Genomic DNA, 20,243 nt, shown 5'->3' on the forward strand with positions numbered 1-20,243 from the left:
CGCAAATCCTCCTCGGTGCTCAGATATCGATATTTTTCCTTTTTCTAATTTCTCAGGAACTGCTGAACAGATTTACACCATTTTAAAAAAGGGCACTTTCTGAACCAAGAGCTACCACTTTGCCAAATTTGGTGCAATTCCGTTCAGCAGTTCGGGCCATAGTCTGTTTCAATTTTTCCTATGGAAATGAACATGGGTAAAACGCGTTTAACTTTTGGGGCCCCCTTTTTTCTCGGCCCCCACTTCGCGAATCACACCAAAACTTCTAAGATAGGAGCAGACCAGAGTGGGCCATTAGTTTTCAAAATTTCGCAAAGATTCATCAACTGGCACCAAAGACACATTTTAAATTGAAACGAGATCCAAACTATAACTACCTACCCGCGACTGCCAGTCGGTTATATATATATATATATGTATATATATATATTATCTACTGGCGGTCGCCAGTAGATAGTTATAGTTAGGACCGTGTTTCCATAGGAAATCCGCAACATTCTATTTGGAATAACTTTGGCGCCGGTTGACGAATCCTCGTGAAATTTTCAAAATAGGTGGGGCGCTCCGCTCCGCTCCTACCCTGAAAGTCTCGGGGGGATTCGTCAAGCGGGGGCTGAGAAAAAAGGGGGGATTTTCTCCATGCAATTTTCCATAGGGACCTTTAGTCCAAGGTACAGCCCGAACGGCTGAACAGAATTACTTGAAATTTGGCAGAGAGGTAGTCCTCAGCTCAGGAAAGTGCCTTTTGCAGGTCTGGTGTCAATCTGTTCAGTAGTTCCTGAGAAAATCAAAAGTAAAATCATATATATATATATGTGGGCGGAGCCTAACCACACATCTCATCCTGAGATCTGATTGGCTGTCAGCACTTCATCCAAGAAGTGTTGGCAGCCATCTTGGGACCAATATACATGATAGCACCTCATTAAAAAGCATTGCAGTTAATAGAAGGTTTTAAGACTTTAGTTACATTATAAATCATTTGTTGATGGTACCATACTCATTTTAGGAATTGTGGTATGTACTAAGGTGATTTCACCATGTGAAAAAGCCTTCTGCTAGGATATCATGATTGAGAGAAAAATATTTTCTCATGCTTTTCCCACAGAGGTTTGGAAGGTGATCTATAAGCTAAACTGAGAGCTTATTTTCTGTAAATTCACATTATCTTTCTCAGTCATGTGAGAATGAAGTCTGACATTCTCAGTAAAACATGTACATCCAACAAGGGCAGAGACTGTCAGTTGATTCCTTTGTGTTCTACTGCAGCTTCCCAGAGTGTTCCAAAGAACAACTAGAGCGCTAACAGTCCTACTTATGATAAACGTATGGCACACCTGAAGCCATCTTGCTTGGATTAAAGTGGTAACTCTTAAAACATTTAATGTAAAAAGGAACAAAATGAGGGGGTTCATTTTTCCATAAAAAGTATGATTAGTGCTGCAGAAAGAAAAATTAGGGCACATTTTGAGTGACTTCTCAAATCCTCTTCTATTTCATTAAAAAATTCTGACATGCAGACTGAAACATGCACTTTCAATCACAGCAGCAGTTTTCCCTGGTGAGCAGTATCTTTACTACAGTAACATTCTGAATTTATGGCAAATGTGTGACACATCTGAATGCCTTCTTGATGGAATCAAAGTAAAAAACTGAAAGTATTTCCTACTGAAGAGACTGCAGTAAATGAGGAAATTAGGAAACTTCATAACAAATAAGTCTGCCAAGATGGCCACCAGAGACAAAAGAGCCCAAATGTAGCCCAAATATCACCCAGATGTAGCCCAATGACAGAATGTCCCAGAGTGTTCTTAAAAACAACTAGAGCGCTTACTGTCTTCATTATGACAAAAGTATGGCACACGTGAAGCCATCTTGATTGGAATAAACTGGTAACACTTAAAACATTTAATTTAAAAAGGAACACAACGAGGGGCTTCATTTTGCCATAGAAATTATGATTAATGCTGAAGAAAGAAAATGAGGGCACATTTTGAGTGACTTCTCAAATCCTCTTCTATTTCATTAAAAAATTCTGACATGCAGACTGAAACATGCACTTTTAATACCAGGAGCAGACTTCCATGGTGAACAGTAGTTTTTCTACAGTGATCTAATGAGCAACTAGAGTGCTAACATTCAGAATTTATGGCAAATGTGTGACATATCTGAATACCTTCATGATGGAATCAAAGTAAAAAACTGAAAGCATTTCTTACGGAGGAGACTGCAGTACATGAGGAAATTAGGAAACTTAATAACAAATAAATCTCCCAAGATGGCCACCGGAGACAAAAGAGCCCAAATGTAGCCCAAAATCACCCAGATGTAGCCCAAATATAGCCCAATGACAGAAGTGTGCAAAACACTTATTATTTTGTGTTTTTGCAGTGTTATATAGTGCAGACTTGTCAGGTATTGGAGTGCTTTACATGAGCATTGGTTACATCACACAAGAACAAATTCATTTTGGTTGTAGACATGGGGAGACTAAGTGATTTGACCAGAATCACAGAATGTCGAGCTGAAGCAGAAACTCCAACCTGGTTCCCCAGTTGCAAAGTCTGCAGTTCTGGAAGTAACACCACATCCTCTCCCCTAAGTGCAACATTTAATCAAGTGGTCAACTGGATAAAAAAACATAAAGATAACAAATAATTTAAAAGTGCTTTGTCGCTATTTGAAAACTCAGAAAATATGTCCTTATTTTAGTCTTTTAGAGCACTAACCATAATTTTGATGCCAATAAGACCCTCTCATATATGTAATTTCTAAAGGAAATGCTCTAGGTATTACAGTTTTGATTACATCAAGATGACGTCAGGCGTTCCACACTTTTGTAATAAATATAGAATGTTAGCAATCTAGTTGTTCATTAGGATACTGTTGAGAGGCAGAGGCCAGGGGCACGGACTCTGAAAATTGAAGGCAGGTAGGAGGGTGCAAAGGCAACAATTTAACCACACTGAGCAGGCAGGAAGGGCCGTGGCAGCACAACAGACTATGGAGGGCAGTGGAAAGGGGGGCAGGGGCAACAAACCAACAATACAGGACTTGCAAGAGAGGCTGTGGCAATGTAATAGACCATTGTGGGCAGAAGGAAGAGGCAATGGTAGTACAACCATACATGCCAACAGACCCGATTCAGCCAGGAAACGTCCAATGTTTTTAAGCTCAAATGGGCTTTATTTGATCTGTCTCCTGTCTACAATCTCCTCTTTTTCAATGTAACTCAAAGGGGAAAATCAATACCCCAGTTTTTTTTCAAAATCTCCCTCTTACCAAGTTCAAAATGTTCGCAAGTATGGTACATTGGATCATGGAAGGAAATGGGGTAGGGACATGGACTTGGATAACAGAGGACAGGAGGGACATGGAGAGGTGCACCAAACTGACCCTGCAGGGCAGGCATCAGGGTTTGCAGCAGCACAATACACCACACAGGGCATGCGGGACGGGAGTGCTGCACAACAATCCAAAGAAAGGAAGAGGGAGGGGACAGGACCATGCACATGGACAACAGAGAACAGAGGGGCAAGAGGCAATGGTAGCTAGCTGACCATAATGGACAGACAGGAGAGAAAGCTGCAGCATAACAGACCATAAAGGGCAAGAGGGATGGATCAGGGGCATTACAATGGAACAGACAAGCCAGGAGGGAGGGAGTAGGGGTCTACACATGTAAACAGAGGGCTGGGGGCAAGGGAGCAGGGCAGGAGCAGCAAGATCGCCATGGAGGTCAGGCAGGATGGGCACTAGAAGCAAGACACATCATGAAGAGCAACACTGAGACTGTGATGGCATACACACAGACCATGGAGGGAAGGTGGGAGGGGGTCTGGGGCCGCTAACTGACCACACAGGGAAGGTGGGAGGGGCCATGGCAGCACAGAAGACCATGCATGGCAAGTGGGAGGGTTAGTGGCAGCACAATGGTTATGATGGGCAAGAAGGAGGGTGCAGGGGCATGCACAAAGGACGATGGAGGATAGAAGGGAGGGTCAGGACCTGTGCACAGACAAGAAAGTTCAGGGGAAGGGGCCTCACAACAGACCGCACGGGGCAGGCAGGAGGAGCAGTTGCAGCACAACTGACCAGGGAGGGCAGAAGGGTGTGGCAGTAAAATGGACCATGTAGGACAGGAGGAAGATAATAGGGGCATGGCATGTGGACAGGCAGGGTGGAAGTGGCAGGGGCAGGTTACAGTCATCTCACAATGCTAGGCAGGTGGGAGGGGAGTGGCAGCTCAACAGAACACTCAGAGTAGATAGGAGTGGCAGGTCCATGGAACATGGTGGGCAATAATGATGGAGCAGGGACATGCACAAAGACATTGGAGGGCAGGGGGAAGGAGAATAGGGGCAGCAAGCTAAGCACAGAGTTTAAGCAGGAGGTTAATGATGGGGCATAGAATTGGGCAATGGAGGGCAGGAGGAGTGGACTGGTACATCATACTAAATTGAGGGCAGTGGCAGCACATCAGACCATTCATGGCAGTAGGGAGGAGGCTAGTCCATGGATTCCCACAACAGAGGATAGGGAGGAGGGGGATGGGGCAGCAAGCTAACTGTTCAGAGAAGGCGGGTATTAGGAACTTTATTGTTTTTAAAACGTGTGCCTGTGCGAACTACTTAAAATATGAACAAGTATGCAGCATAATCTCACTTTTATTCAGGAAGAAGAGGACGTTTGTGACTTTGACTCCGGGCTCACTTGGCAGAAACACCCCCTGACCCTCCACCCCCTATCGCAAAATGTAATGCCTGTGAAAAGGGTAGGTGAACACAGTGTTATATAGAACATAGTCCTGAGAGCACGATTGAAAATGAAAACTAGATATAGTGTATGGTATAAACTATGCACCAAAAAGTGTGATATAAGATGAACCGGCGTGAAATATAATATGCAATACATTGTGCGCAATTACAGATTCATTGGAGAGCACGAGATAGCACAGGCACTAGCGCGTGCTATGCGATATGCGCCTTAGAGTGTAATATGCACAGGGCAGTGTTGTGTAACCTAACTAGTCTCTAAAGTTGTAATATAAAATATGTGCTGGGGAGTGTAACATTGCATATGCACTGTGACAAAGATATGGATCCCAGATTGTAAGATGTATGGCATAGCACTGTGCGTTATAACATAGGCATCGAGGAAGGCACGTTAGATGGGGCAATATAACCCGTGCGAAGACAAGTGTGGCATGACATATTCAAGGGGTGGTGTTACAGTGCACATAGGCTAGAGAGTGTCATAGCATATGCACTAGCTAGTGGAATACAACACAGAGGTGTGTGGCACTCAGCAGGCAATGGTGGGTGTAACACAGCATTGGGCTCTGCCAGGAGCGCGCTGTGACTCTCAAGTGATGTTCGTCCCCTTTCCAGAGAGTAAAATAAAAAGTATTACACATCCGGCAGTGGATGTGTGTTTTATTAACCGTGAGGGGGGTTTCTTGCATAGTTTTGGTTGAATTTTTGTCGAATCCCCTTTGAATGGCTTGGTGTGCATGTGTATTAAATGTGCCCGTCAATAGCTACCCATGCTTGTATAAATAAACGACAAGGGTGTCTACCGGGATTAGGCACGGTAGGGCATCAGAAAAGTCAGAGCTTCACTAGTGGTGTAAATACATTCCACGTGGACTGATTGTATGCATAGTCGCCTTTTAATGAATATCACGCAAATCGTCATGGTGATAGGTACGTACGGTTTGTCCAGCATGTCCTAGGTGTGTCTATAAATATATATTTTTTTAAAATAATAAAAAACAGTGGCCGGCCCTGGGGATTGGGGTCAAAAAAATATAATTAGGAGAAAGGCCCTGGGGGATGGGGTCATCAGGGCCAATAAATTAGAATAAGAAGGGGAACCACACAGCCCCCCTTCTTAAAAAATTAAAATAAATAAAAGACTGGCATCGTGCCGGAGGCCACGCCCCCTCCTTGCAGCACTCTGCAAACGCGCCCCCTGGTGAAATGTAAGTTGGGGAATTAATTCCTCTTCAATACTGAGGGTCCCTGAGGGCCAACTAGCCCAACAGGCATCTCCAGTATGCTCCAGGGAGCTGCGCTGCAGACTGGTGTTCTTAGGCCAAGCCCCTTTTTACACCTCTCTGTAACGCAGCTCTGTGGCGCTTACTGGAGGTACCTAGTGGTCTAGTTTGACCCTAGGGACCCTAAGGATTCAAGGGGACTTAATCTCTCAACTTAGAACAGCCACAGGGCGCGTTTACACAGTGGTGAAGGGAGGGGACGGGGCCTGAGGTGACGTGTGCAAACACGCACTATGGCACGTTTTAAATTGGGGATATAATTTCCCTTCAATACTGAGGGCCCCTGGGGGCTAACTAGCCCACCAAGTGCTTCCAGTAAGCGCCACTGAGCTGCATTGCAGAGAGGTGGTCCAGGCCTTGCCACTTTTTACACCTCTCCGCAACGCAGCTCTGTGGCACTTACTGGAGGTACCTAGTGGGCTAGTTGGACCCTAGGGACCCTCAGGATTCAAATGAACTTAATCTCCCAACTAAAAACGGACACAGGGCGTGTTTACACAGTGGTGAAGGGAGGGGACGGGGCCTGAGTTAACGTGTGCAAAAACGCCCTGTGGCCTGTTTTAAGAGGTAGTTTTAATCCCTCTGCCCTATTATATACTAGGGGCTTACAGAGGAGATCATGCTAATCACAGGGGGACCCCAACGCATAATGTTCCCTAGTGTATGTAGGTGTTTTCACTGTATTCTAAGTGTCTTTTAACATAGCACTGGCTCTAGGACTGGTTAGTCAGACTCAGTTACCACCAGTATCCGTCTGAAAAAGTTGAGGGTACAGGATGATTTTGCAACAAGGCTTATCTCTGCTCTTCTTTTTGTTCTTTCTGCACGTTATCCTTCTTCCTGCACTTTTCTTCGTCTTTGAGGACTTCTGTTGCTTCTTTCTGCACTTCTTTTTTTTCTTTCTGTGCATTTTTTCTTCTTTCTTTACATGTCCTATCTCTGTTGGCATAGTTAGAAATTAGCATTTAAAAAACCTTTGAAATTCACAGAAAAAACAATAGGTTTCAGGCACGTTATAGTTAGGAATTAGCATTTAAAAAACCTCAGAAATTCACTGAAAAAACCATAGGTTTCAGGGGTGTTATAGTTAGCTGGACTTTTCACTTGTACAAAACCATTGAAATTCCCCAGCTAACTATAACTCGCGCGCCCGCAATGCACTGCTGATGATGTCACATATTACATCACTCATGACATGGTCAGTGACATCACTGATGACATCACTGATGACATCATCCTTGTGATAGTGTGGCAGACCTCCTCTCACCCTAATATAACCTTTGATACACACATTCAAAAATAGAGACTAAAATTTTCAAAACAATGGACATACCAATACCAGTTACAACAACCTCTTCAGTAATTCCAAGATCCACATACACATCCACTCATTCACCAACAGTCCTATACAGTCACTCATACATGTACTCACTCATCATATGTACTCATACACCTATACATCCTGTTACACAATGCCACTCATCCATAGAGTTACTCACACACATAGTCACTCATGCTAATAAAGAATCAAACATACATTTACTTGCATATACAGTTATACACACACCACCACACTTACTTCTACGGAAACTTACACATACTTAGTCTTTTAAACAATCACTTATAGAAACACATACTTATTCATACAGGAACTCTTTCAATCTCTCACTCTCACATATACTCACTTATATACACCAATAGTCACATATACTAGTTTAAAACATATGTAGTTACTCATAAAGACACTATTGAGACAGTCATTCACTCACTAACACACCCATACACACACTCATCCACCCATACAGTCCTGCACACATGCTGTCTTCAACACATACAAACAGTGAGTCACTCATTCATGCACCTATGCACTACGTAATACCCCCCACCGAACCATGCAGACACTCAGACTGATACTCAAAAAACCAACTAATAACCTATATAGACACCCATGTAGCTACTCACCAACCCATGCAGCCACTTATACACAAAGTGAGAGACTGATACAGATATTTATATATTTAAACATTACTCACTAAGCCATGTATTCACTATGATACACTTAATCAGTCAGTTACACAATCAATTTTTCAAAAACAAATCATCCATTTAGACACTTATATACCCATTTATTCTTCCATCGACCTTGAGATATACATATATAAAACATATTTAATTTTCAGAAAAACACACATTCACTGGATGATGTCATCAGTGATGTCATCAGTGATGTCATTTGAGATGTCATCAGTGATGTCATGAGTGATGTCACTGACCTTGTCATGAGTGATGTAATATGTGACGTCATCAGCAGTGCATTGCGGGCGCGCAAGTTATAGTTAGCTGAACTAGCTATAACGGGGGAATTTCAATGGTTTTGTACAAGTGAAAAGTCCAGCTAACTATAACACCCCTGAAACCTATGGTTTTTTCAGTGAATATATATGTGTATGAATCCAAAGTGCTTCCTGCCCAATAACAAGAAACCTCGGCACTCCAGTTTTGGTTGCAAATATAAATTTAATCCAGTGTCAGAGTCAAAAAACATGTTTTTGACTCTGATACTGGATTAAAGTTATATTTGCAAGCAACATTGGATTGTCGAGGTTTCTTGTTATTGGGCAGGAAGCACTTTTGATTCATTTTCAGCAGCACGGCAAAGCGCTGCAAACTCGGTACGATCGAGGCAGTCGTTTAATTCAGTTTTTTACTTTTTATTCTTTATCCACCTCAACATGTTTTGACTGAACATAGATACTCAGACAAGCAATCAATGACCCATATAGACACTCACGTAGCTACTCACCAACTCATGCAACCACTTACACACCAAAAGACATACTGATACAGTCATTCACACAGTTTAGTCACTCACTAACCCATGCATTCAGTAAGACACTTTTAATCACTCAACTTATACAGTCAGTCACACACCTACTAAATGATCCATTCAGACAGTCATACACTCACTCATTCTTCAGTACACCCTGGCCTATATATATAAAAAACATATTTAAACTTTACAGAAACACACAGTCACTGGATGATGTCATCAGTGATGTCATCAGTGATGTCATTTGAGATGTCATCAGTGATGTCATCAGTGATGTCACTGACCATGTCAGGAGTGATGTAATATGTGATGTCATCAGCAGTGCATTGCTGGGACACGAGTTATACTTAGCTCAACTAACTATAACGGCCAAATTTCTCTGTTTTTTTAAGACAGAAATGTCCAACTAACTATCACGTCCCCGAAACCTGTGTTTTTTTAGTGAATTTCTATGTTTTTTTTATGCTAACTTCTAACTATAACGTCCCTGAAACCTATGGTTTTTTTAGTGAATTTTAAAGGCTTTTTAAATGCTAATTCTAACTATACTGTCCCTGAAATCTATGTTTTTTTCAATGAATTTCAAAGGTTTTTTTAATGGTAATTTCCAACTATAACGTCCCTGAAACCTATGTGTTTTTTTTCAGTGAATTTCAAAGGGATTTTAAATGCTAATTTCTAACTCTGATTACAGAGGTAGGACATGTGCAGAAAGAGGAAGAAAGGTGCAGAAAGATGCAACAGAAATTCAGAAAGAGACAACAGAAGTCAAGAAAGCCAAAGAAAAGTTCAGAAAGAAGCAAGTGATATGCAGAAAGAACCACCAGAGGTGCAGAAAGAGGCCTTGTTGCAAAGTCATCCTGTGTCCCCAACTTTTTGCTGACTGGTACTGGTGGTAACTGACTCTGACTAACCAGAGCCAGTGCTATGCTGAAAGACACTTAGAATACAGTGAAAACACCTATACACTAGGGTACACTATGGGTTGGGGTACCCCTGTAATTGGCATGACCTCCCCTGTAAGGCCCAAATACATAATAGGGCAGGGGGATTACAAATACCTCTAACTCAGAGGTGCAGAAAGAGGCAAGAGAAGTTCAGAAAGAAGCAAAAGAGGCACCGAAAGAGGCAAGAGAGGTACAGAAAGAAGCAAATTAAGTGTATAAAGAGGTAGGAGAGGTGCACAAGGAGGCAAGAGAGGTACGGAAAGAGGCTGGAGGGGTACAGAAAGAAGCAAACGAGAGAGAAGCAAGAGAATTGCTGAAGGAAGCAACAGAGGTGTAGAAAGAAGCAAGAGAAGTACAGAAAGAGGGAAGTGAGGTGCAGAAAGAAGCAAACGCAGTACAGAAAGAAGCTACAGAGGTGCAAAAAGAAGCAAGAGGGTTGCAGAAAAAGGTAGGAGAGGTACACAAAGAAGCAAGAGAGTGACAGAAAGAGGCAGCAGGGGTGAAGAAAGAAGGAATAGAAGTGCAGAAAGAAGCAACCGAGGAGCTCAAAGAGGCAAGAGGGATGCAGAAAGAGGCAAATGCAGTACAGAAATAACCAAGAGAAGTGCAGAAAGAAGCAGCAGAGGTACAGAAGGAGGATTAAAGGGTGCAGAAAGAAGGAAGAAAAGTACAGAAAGAAGCAACAGAGGTTTAGAAAGAGGCAACAGTGTTGCAGAAAGAGGGAAGAGAGGTATAGAAAGAGGCAAGAGATTTGCAGAAAGAGGGAAGACAGGTGCAGAAAGAGGCAAGAGAAGTGCTAAAAGAAGCAACAGAGGTGTAGAAAAAAGCAAGAAACGTGAAGAAAGAGGCAAGTGAGATGCAGAAACAGGCAAGTAAGGCACAGAAAGAGGGAAGACGAGTGCAGAAAGAGACAAAAGGGGTGCAGAAAGAAGCAAGACAGATGCAGAAAGAAGCATGGGAAGTGAAGAATGAAGCAACAGGGGTGCAGAAAGAGGCAAGAGAAGTACAGAAAGAAGCAACAAAGGTGCAGAAGGAGGCAAGAAAACTGTAGAAAGAGGCAAGAGAGTTGCAGAAACATGCAAAAAAGGTACATAAAGAGATAACAGGGGTGCAGAAAGAAGCAAGACATGTGCAGAAGAAGCATGGGCAGTACAGAATGAAGCAACAGGGGTGCAGAAAGATGCAAGAGAAGTACAGAAAAAAGCAAGTGAGGTGCAGGGGTGCGGAAAGATGCAAGAGAAGTGCAGAAAAAAGCAAGTGAGGTGCAGAAAGGGGCAAGAGAGGTGCAGAAAGAGGCAAGAGAGGTACAGAAACAGGCAAGAAAAATGCAGAAAGTGGCAAGAGAATTGTTGAAAGAGGCAACAGAGGTGTAGAAAGAAGCAAGAAAAGTGAAGAAAGAGGCAAGTGAGATGCAGAAACAGGCAAGAAAGGTACAGAAAGAGGGAAGACGAGTGCAGAAAGAGACAAAAGGGGTGCAGAAAGAAGCAAGACAGATGCAGAAAGAAGCATGGAAAGTGAAGAATAAAGCAACAGGGGTGCAGAAAGAGGCAAGAGAAGTACAGTAAAAAGCAAGTGAGGTACAGGGGTGCAGAAAGATGCAAGAGAAGTGCAGAAAAAAGCAAATGAGGTGCAGAAAGTGGCAATAGAGGTACAGAAACAGGTAAGAAAAATGCAGAAAGAGGCAAGAGAATTGTTGAAAGAAGCAAGCAAAGTGCAAAAAGAGGCAAGTGAGATGCAGAAACAGGCAAGAAAGGTACAGAAAGAGGCAAGACAAGTGCAGAAAGAGACAAAACAAAAAAGGTGCATAAAGAAGCAAGACAGGTGCAGAAAGAAGCATGGAAAGTGTAGAATGAAGCAACAGGGGTGCAGAAAGAGGCAAGAGAAGTGCAGAAAGAAGCAAGAGAGGTACAGTAGGAGGCAAGAGAACTACAGAAAGAGGCAAGAGAGTTACATAAACAGGCAAAAGAGGTACAGAAAGAGGGGACAGAGGTGCAGGCAGAGGCAAGAGGGATGAAGAAATAGGTAAAATGGGTGCAGAAAAAGGCAAGAGGGGTACAGAAATTTGCAAGAGAGATGCAGAATGAAGCAAGAGCAGTGCAAAAGAACCAACAGAGGTGCAAAAAGAGGCAAGTGAGGTGCAGAAGGAGGCAAGAGAGCTACAAAAAGAGGCAAGAGAGTTGCAGCAACAGGCAAAATGGGTAGAGAAAGAGGTAATAGGTAGGCAGACTGAGGCAAGAGAGATGCTGAAAACGGGAAGAGGGGTACAGAAAAAGGCAAGAGGGATGCAGAAATTTGGAACAGAGGTGCAGGAAGAAGCCAGAGCAGTGTAGAAAGAACCAACAAAGGTGCAGAAAGAGGCAAGAGGGGTACAGATAGAGGCAAGTGAAGTGTAGAACGAAGAAAAAGAGGTGGCAAAAGAACCAACAGAGGTGGAAAAAGAGGCAGGAGGGCTGCACAAACAGGGAAAGGGGGTAGAGCAAGAGGCAGGAGGGGTGCAGAAAGAGGAAGAGAACTGCAGAAAGAAGCAACAGAGGTGCTGAAAGAGGCACGAAGGGTGCAGAAGGAGACAAGACAGATGAAGAAAGAAGGAACAGAGGTAAAGAAAGAGGCAAGAGTGGTGGAGAAAGAGGGAAGAGAAGTGTGGAAAGAGGCAAGAGTGTTGCACAAAGAGGGAAGAGGAGTACAGAAACAAGAAAAAGGGATGCAGAAAGAAGCAAGTGAGTTGCAGAAAGAGGCAAGGGAGTTACAGGAAGAGGCAAGAGAGTCACAGAAAGAGGTAAGTCAGGTGCCGAAGGAGGTAAGAGAACTGCAGAAAGAGGCAATAGAGGCACAGAAAGAGGTAAGTGAGCTGCATAAAGAAGCATTATAAGTGCAGAAAGAAGCAAAAGAAGTGCAAAAAGAGGAAAGGGGGTGGAGAGAGAGGCAAGGGGGAGGCAAAAAGAAACATGACAGGTTCAGATAGAAGGAACAGAGGTGCAGAAAGAGGCAAAAAGGGTGCAGAAAGACATAAGGGGGTACAGAAAAAGGCAAGAGAGGTGCAGAAAGAGGAAAGAAGGGAGCAGAAAGAGGAAAGAGGGGTACAGAAAGGAGAAAATGAGGTGCAGAAAGAGGCAACAGACATGCAGACAGAACCATGAGAGGTGCGAAAAGTAGAAGAGAATTGCTAAAAGAGGCAAGAGAAGTGCAGAAAAAGAAAGAAATGTGCAGAAAAAAGCAACAGACATGCAGAGAGAGGCAACAGAGGCACAGAAGGAAGCAAGAGTGGCTTGCACACCATTAGTACCAATTTAACACCCACATTTAGCAATAAGTAACAGGTGAACATTCTAGGTTTGCAAAGGGCTTCCTCCATACTGTAACACTTGTCGCTGCATTTTTGGTAACGTTTGAGCTAGAAACGAGGATTTTTTTGTTCAAATCTGCATATTAAGCAGATGATGAATTATGTTGCTAATGCAAAAAATGTATAATTGTGCGAAAGTCGTGGCGGCCAAATAGTCTCATAATTCCAGTGGCCCTGCTCATATCTCTGACTAGTTCCACAAGTGCTCCTCAGTGATTCCTTCCTTTTTTGTCTCACTGAGCTCATAGCTGAGCTTCTATGGAAATGAGGAAGACTAAACCTGAGGTAACCTCTCCATGGCACCGACTACCATACCACATAATTACTCTCCATTACACATAATCCCACTCTACATAATTCCTATACACTAAATACCACATACTTTCTATCCACATAATTTAACTGCAAAACAATTAGAGGTGGGCGGAATTTGCGAAATTCAATTTCGCAAATTATCGCGAAAATGTTAAAAATCTCCGCAAACACGCGGAAATATCGCGAAGATGCGGAAGTTTTTTTCCCGCCCGTTCGCGGTATGTTCTGCGTGGTCGCGGCTCGCCAGCTTACCCATGCGGTTGCTCGCGGGCGTGGCCATCTTGTTTTCACTTGTCTCGCGGTGCATGATCGCGAGAAGAAAGACGTGATCGCGCGACGAATGATGTTACTGCAGGCGCGAACTGTTGCGAGACAGCGCAAATGGCTACCAACAATCCAACATCTCGTTGAGAGCGCGACCGGATCAGGAAAACTTGTCGGCGAATACGGGGATTCGGGTAAGGTGATCGCACGCGCGCACGCAAGAATGTATTATTTTACAGCGCAAGCAAGCGAAAAATTTTCGGTAAAATGCCGATTGCGGAAATTTGGACATTATCGCGCTCTCCGTGGAACGCGTAAATGTCAAATTATCGCAATGTCCGCGAGCGGAACGGATTTTTAGCCCAGGCCTACACAACATACCACATATTTCCACTACACACAACGTACATTCACTCCACTCCCAAAAACATTATTAAAAAACATTTACTTTTACAATGCCAATAGCTCTAACTTTTGCAAATGTGAGACCTATTACATTACAAATGCTTCTTTAACTGGTAGTCGCGTTTGTAGAGTGGTGGAGAAAGGGGGCTGGGCCTCCAACCAGTGCTCAGGAATTACGCTGCGTAGGCCTTACAGGAGGTACCAGGAGAGCTTCTTGGCCCCCAAAGTCCCTCAGGAGTAAATTGGACTTCATTCTCTGTCCCGTAGTCTGCCAGAAGGCGTGTTTGCAGAGTGGTGGAGAAAGGGGGGCATGGCTACCGAAGACGTCTTAGCAGGATTTAAGTCCCCTTCGCTGCTAGGGGTCCTTTAGGGGCCAACAAGCCTACTTCCTACCTCCAGTAAGCCCTACACAGTGGGATTGTTGAGAGGTGGACACAGGCCACGCCCCCTTCCTCCACCACTCTGCAAACGCGCCTCCTGGTGTGCTCTTGGTTGGGGGATGAAGTCCCCTTTCCTCTTGAGGGTCCCTGTGGAACAACTAGCCCTACTGTTACCTCTAGTAAGCCCATACAGCTAGATTGTTGAGAGTGCTCAAAGGCCACGCCCCCATTTTACACGACTCTGCAAATGCGACTCGTGGCGCACTGCTGCTCGGGGGATGAAGTCCACTTTTGTGACTGATAGTCTCCGCCAATGATGGCTTCCTGGAAAATCCAACTATTTATAAATTCTTTTCTGCTTCCATATATTGCTGCCCTACACTCCTATTGTAGAGAGAGTGGAGACTTTCTATCTAAGATTTTTGATAATGAATGATCTGACTTGTATCTGATGATCACATTAGATGTGGTCGCACTATATACATGTTTAGATCATAGCTTTAGGACCAGGGCCTTTGAATATTTTCTGAAACGGAAGTCAGCTTCATTTTTAGAGCATAATAAGATGCTAGTGGATATGATAAAGTTTTGTCTCCAAGAAAATACCTTTGCATATGATGAATCCTTTTACAGACAGAAGGTTGGCACTGTGATGGGCACCTGTTTGGCCCCCAACATCACACATCTTGTGATGGGCTTGTGGAAGGAGTAGGTTGTGTGAGGCGGAAACAACAAGGAATTCTTATCTCACATTTTGATTCGGTCCCGCTACATTGAAGATTTACTTATTTTGTGGAATGGCCCAAAAGATATGGCATATGAATATTTTAACAAGTTGAAGGACAATCCTTTTTTATCTTGAACTTTATAGCCACTATAAGTTCACAAAAACTGTCTTTCTTGGATGTGCAGCGGCAAGTGCAAGGGGGGAAAATGCAGTCCACTGTACACCACAAACCCATAGCTAGAAACAGCAATCTACATTTTAAGTCCTAATATCCTAAAATATCAATTGAAAGTATACCATATGGGGAAACTTTAAGACTGAAAAGAAATGTAGCAATCAAAAAGAATTTGAGAATCAGATCTCACAGATGGAAAAAGATTTAGAGAGAGGGACCATTCCTCAAAAGCATGTAATATGGCCAGCAAGAAGGCACAACCCTTTACCAGAGTCCATCACCTCCATCCAAATGTGGTAGATAAAAAAGAAGAGAGTACCAGATTTATAACCACCTATAGCTCTTCCTCATATAGAGTAAGAAATGCAATGTGTAGATACTAGGCCATATTAAAGCATGATGAGCTGATAGGCACCGAATTGCCAGCCAATCCAGCAATCACTTACAAAAAAGGTAAGTCTCTGAGGAATGAACTGACACATAGTTATCATACAAGAACCCAAAAAACAGATACATGGTTGAGCCAACTAAAGGGGTTTTGCAAGTGAAATCATTGTAAGGCCTGTAAATGAATCCCAAACACTTTGGAATATAAAAATGCTAGTGGTTTCAAAAGGAGAATATGTGGCTTCTATAACTGTTAGTCAGATCATTATGTATATGTACTGATATGTCCCTCCATGACAACTTCAACAAACAGAAAAAGGCACCAACACCACACCCCTCTCCATCAACGCCAGACAGCCCACCATCTCCACCTGGACCCCTGTCACTACAGAAGACACTGCCACAACCATTAAGAGCATACACTCAGGAGCCCCCACGGACCCCTGCCTGCCACACATCTTCCACAGAGCCACTGCCACCATATTACCCTAACTACAATGCACCATCAACTCCATCTTCAAAACCGGCACATTCCCTGATGACTGGAATGAGCAGAAGTCATGCCCCTCCTCAAGAAACCCTCTGCAGACCCGACGGACCTAAAAAAATACATACCCAACTCTCTCCTCCCCTTCACAGCCAAGGTCACTGAGAAGAACGTCAACATCCAGCTCATGAACTTAATAGAAGCCGACTCAATCCTTGACTCCTCCCAATTCTGATTCTGCAGCAACCACAGCAGAGAGACCAGCCTCCTAGCTGCCACAGACAACATTTGCACTCTCCTGGACCAGGGCCACATGGCGTCCCTCTCCCTCCTTGACCTCTCAGCAGCTTTTGACAGCGTCTCCCACTGCACACTCACCACTAGACTCCATGACACTGGCATACAAGGAACTTCTCTAGACTCACTGACCGAACCGAAAGAATCAGACTCCTACCCTTCCTCTCTGAACCCACAGACATCAGCTGTGGGTTCAGTACCCCAAGGATCATCGCTCAGCCACATGCTCTTCAACATCTACATGGCCCCCCTCACCGCCATCTTCAAAAAGCATGGACTCGGCATAGTATTCTACATCGACAACACCCAGCTCCTCCTCTCCATCACCAAGGAACCCGACACCACCAGACTCAGAAGGGATGAAAGTCGTCACATCCTGGATGAGCAGCAGCTGCCTGAAGCTCTACTCAGAGAAGACAGAAGTCCTTGTACTTGGATCTACCCCCTCCGCATGGGTCAACAACTGGTGGCCCAAGCCCTCAGTAACCCCTGACACCCACTAACTACTGCCGCAACTTCATACTCGACTCCTCCCTCACCATGACTCGACAGACAGTTGCCAGTAGGTGGTTATAGTTAGGATTTTGTTTCAATGCAAAAAGTGTTTTTTGTTTTGCCAATATCTTTGGTGCCGTTTGATGAATCTTTGCAACATTTTACAGTCTAATGGTTTGCTCAGGTCAGCTCCAGTCTTAAAAGTTTTGGGGTGATTCGTCAAGCTGGTGCAGAGAAAAAGGGGGGTCTCAAAACACGTTTTCTCTATATTAATTTCCATAGGAAGCTTTAGACAAAGCTACAGTCCCAACTGCTGAAAGAAATTACACCAAATTTGACAAGAGGTAGGTCTTGGTTCAGAAAGAGAATTTTTTTTTTTAAATGGCGTAAATCCGTTCAGTAGTTCCTGAGAAATTTCAAAATAAAGAATATCGATATCTGGTGACCGAGAAGGATTGGTGAACCCTTCCACTCACGAACTTCATTTTGATTGGCTGCCCACAGTCCAAACCAAGAAGTGTTGGCAGACATCTTGTGACTCGGTAAAACAGAGTCACAAGGAAACATGTAAAAAAAACACTTATAAAACAACATAAGGGGGCAATGTAGAAACACCGTGATCCCCTAGACCTGCTCAGTCCCCCAAAAAGCAATTTTTTAAAACAATTTTGGCTGTTATCACGCTGGGTGCACGAATCTGGTAGAAATCTTTTTTAAAAACTAAGCATGGGCTCCTGCACTTCATTCTCCTTAAGAACACAGGTGGGTTAGGTCCCGGGGGCAATATATTATTGGTATGAGGGAACCCGTGGGGGCCCCCGCAGCCCTGGGGACATCTACCGCCCCAGGGCTTTTCAAGAAAAATGTGTGGGGGGCTTCTGCCCCCCCACGCTGCCCAAGGGACTGCCACCTCCCCATGGCATTCGTAATTAGGTGAGGGGGCATCGTGGGCCCCCCTACGCCCCAGGGACCGCAACCTTCTTGGAGCTTAAATATAATTAAAGAAAGTGGGGGGACTTCTGCCCCACCCCACACTGCTCCAGGGACCACCACCTCCCCGGGGCAAATTTTAATTATGGATGGGGGTCCGTTGCAGACCCCCAGCTCTGGGGACAACCACCTCTCTGGGGCTTTTCAAATAAAGGGAGGGGGCCATGCGGCCCCCCTCCTGGAGCCTTCTATGGAACTGGGGACCACCTCCCTCCAGGGCCGGCTCTGGCAATGCCCCAGGGTGACCACTCCCGGGACATTGCAGTTTGAAATGGCAGGGTGGGAGAATTGCTTCCATCCTGTCATTGCAAACCTGCCCTAGCTTTCATGAAGCAAAGCAGAATTGCTTTTGGACAAGGGGAGCTACATGTTAGCAGGAGGCAGGAAGCCGGCTGGGACCGCAGGGGCATTGGGGCTCCCTCTGTGGTCCCCAACGTAAGGTCAGGCCCCAGGAGATGGGGTGCCTGCGGCCATAATTGGCCTCAGGAGGGGGCCACACAGCCCACTCCTAAACAAAAATCAAGGCTGGCCAGGCCCCGGGTGATGGGATCCCCGGGGCCAATAGTGGCTCGGGGAAGAGGGGGCCCTTATACATAATTTTTTTTTTAAACAAGGCCAGGCCCTGCGGGATGGGGTCCCAGAGCCAAAAGTGGCCCAGGGAAGGGGTGCCACGCTGCCCCCTCCTGTTTTAATAATAAAAAATGCATAAAAAACGATTTTTTTTATCATCTTTCAAAAACACTTAGGCCCTGGGGGATGGAGTCCCCAGGGCCCAAAAAGTACTTAGAGAAAGAGGGGTCACACAGTCCCCCTTCTAAAAAATAAATAAAAAAGAAACTGTCATATCGCCAGAGGACCAGCCCCCTCCCTGCACCACACTGCAAACACGCCTTGTTGTGCATTCTGCATTGGGGGATTAAGTCCCCTGGAATCTTAAGGGTCTTGGCACACTGCTGGTGGGGCGATGAAGATCTCTTGTGCCCTGAGCCCCTCAGGACTAAAGTGGATTTCATCCCCGAGCAGCAGTGCCCCAGGAGGTGCATTTGCAGAGTGGTGTAAAACTCTCAGCAATCCAGCTGTGTGGGGTGTACTGGAGGTACCTGGTGGGCTAGTTGACCCCCAGGGAACCTCAGGAGGCAAGGTGACATCCCCCAACCAAGAGCGCAACAGGAGGCGTGTTTGCAGAATGTTGTTCAAAGGGGGCATGGCCTGTGTCCACCTCTCAGCAATCCCACTATCTGGGGCATATTGGAGGTATCAGGTAGGTTAGTTGGCCCCTATGGACCCCCAGCAGCAAAGTGGACTTTAATCCCCATCCAAGATCGCACCATGGAGCGTGTTTGCAGAGTGGTGAGGAAAGGGGGTGTGGCCTGCTATGAGAACTTGGTAATGCTGCTGTGTGGGACTTAGTGGAGATAATAGGAGGGGTAGTTGGCCCCAAGGTTGTCCTTGGGGGTCAACTACCCCTACTGTTACCTCGACTAAGTCCCACACAGTGAGTTTGCTAAGAGGTCTTCGGAGGCCATGCTCCCCCTTTCTCCACCACTTTGCAAATGTGCCTCTTGGCACAGTACTGGTAGGGGAATTAAGTTCACTTTACTTCTGAGGGACTTTGGGGGCCAAGAAGCTCTCCTGGTACCTCCTGTAAGGCCTACGCAGCGGAATTCCTGAGCACTGGTTGGAGGTCCAGCCCCCTTTCTCCACCACTCTGCAAACACAACTACCAGTTAAAGAAGCATTTGTAATGTAATAGGTCTCACATTTGCAAGACTTAGAGCTATTGGCATTGTAAATTTTAAAGTTTTTTACTAATGTTTTTTGAAGTGGAGTGGATGTACGTTTTGTGTAGTGGAATTATGTGGTATGTTGTGCAGTGAAATTATGTGAATAGAAAGTATGTGGTATTTAGTGTATAGGAATTATGTAAAGTGGGATTATGGGTTATGGAGAGTAATTATGTGGCATGGTAGTCTGTGTTGTGGAGAGGTAACCTCCGGTTTAGTCTTCCTCATTTCCATGGAAGCTATACTATAAACTCAATGAGACAAAAAACAGAAGGAATCACTGAGGAGCACTTCTGGACCTAATCAGAGGTATGAGCAAGGCCACTGGAATTATGCGACTGTTTGGCTGCACCGACTTT

This window comes from Triturus cristatus, chromosome 4_1 (genome assembly GCF_964204655.1).
Source record: "Triturus cristatus chromosome 4_1, aTriCri1.1, whole genome shotgun sequence".
Lineage (NCBI taxonomy): Eukaryota > Metazoa > Chordata > Amphibia > Caudata > Salamandridae > Triturus > Triturus cristatus.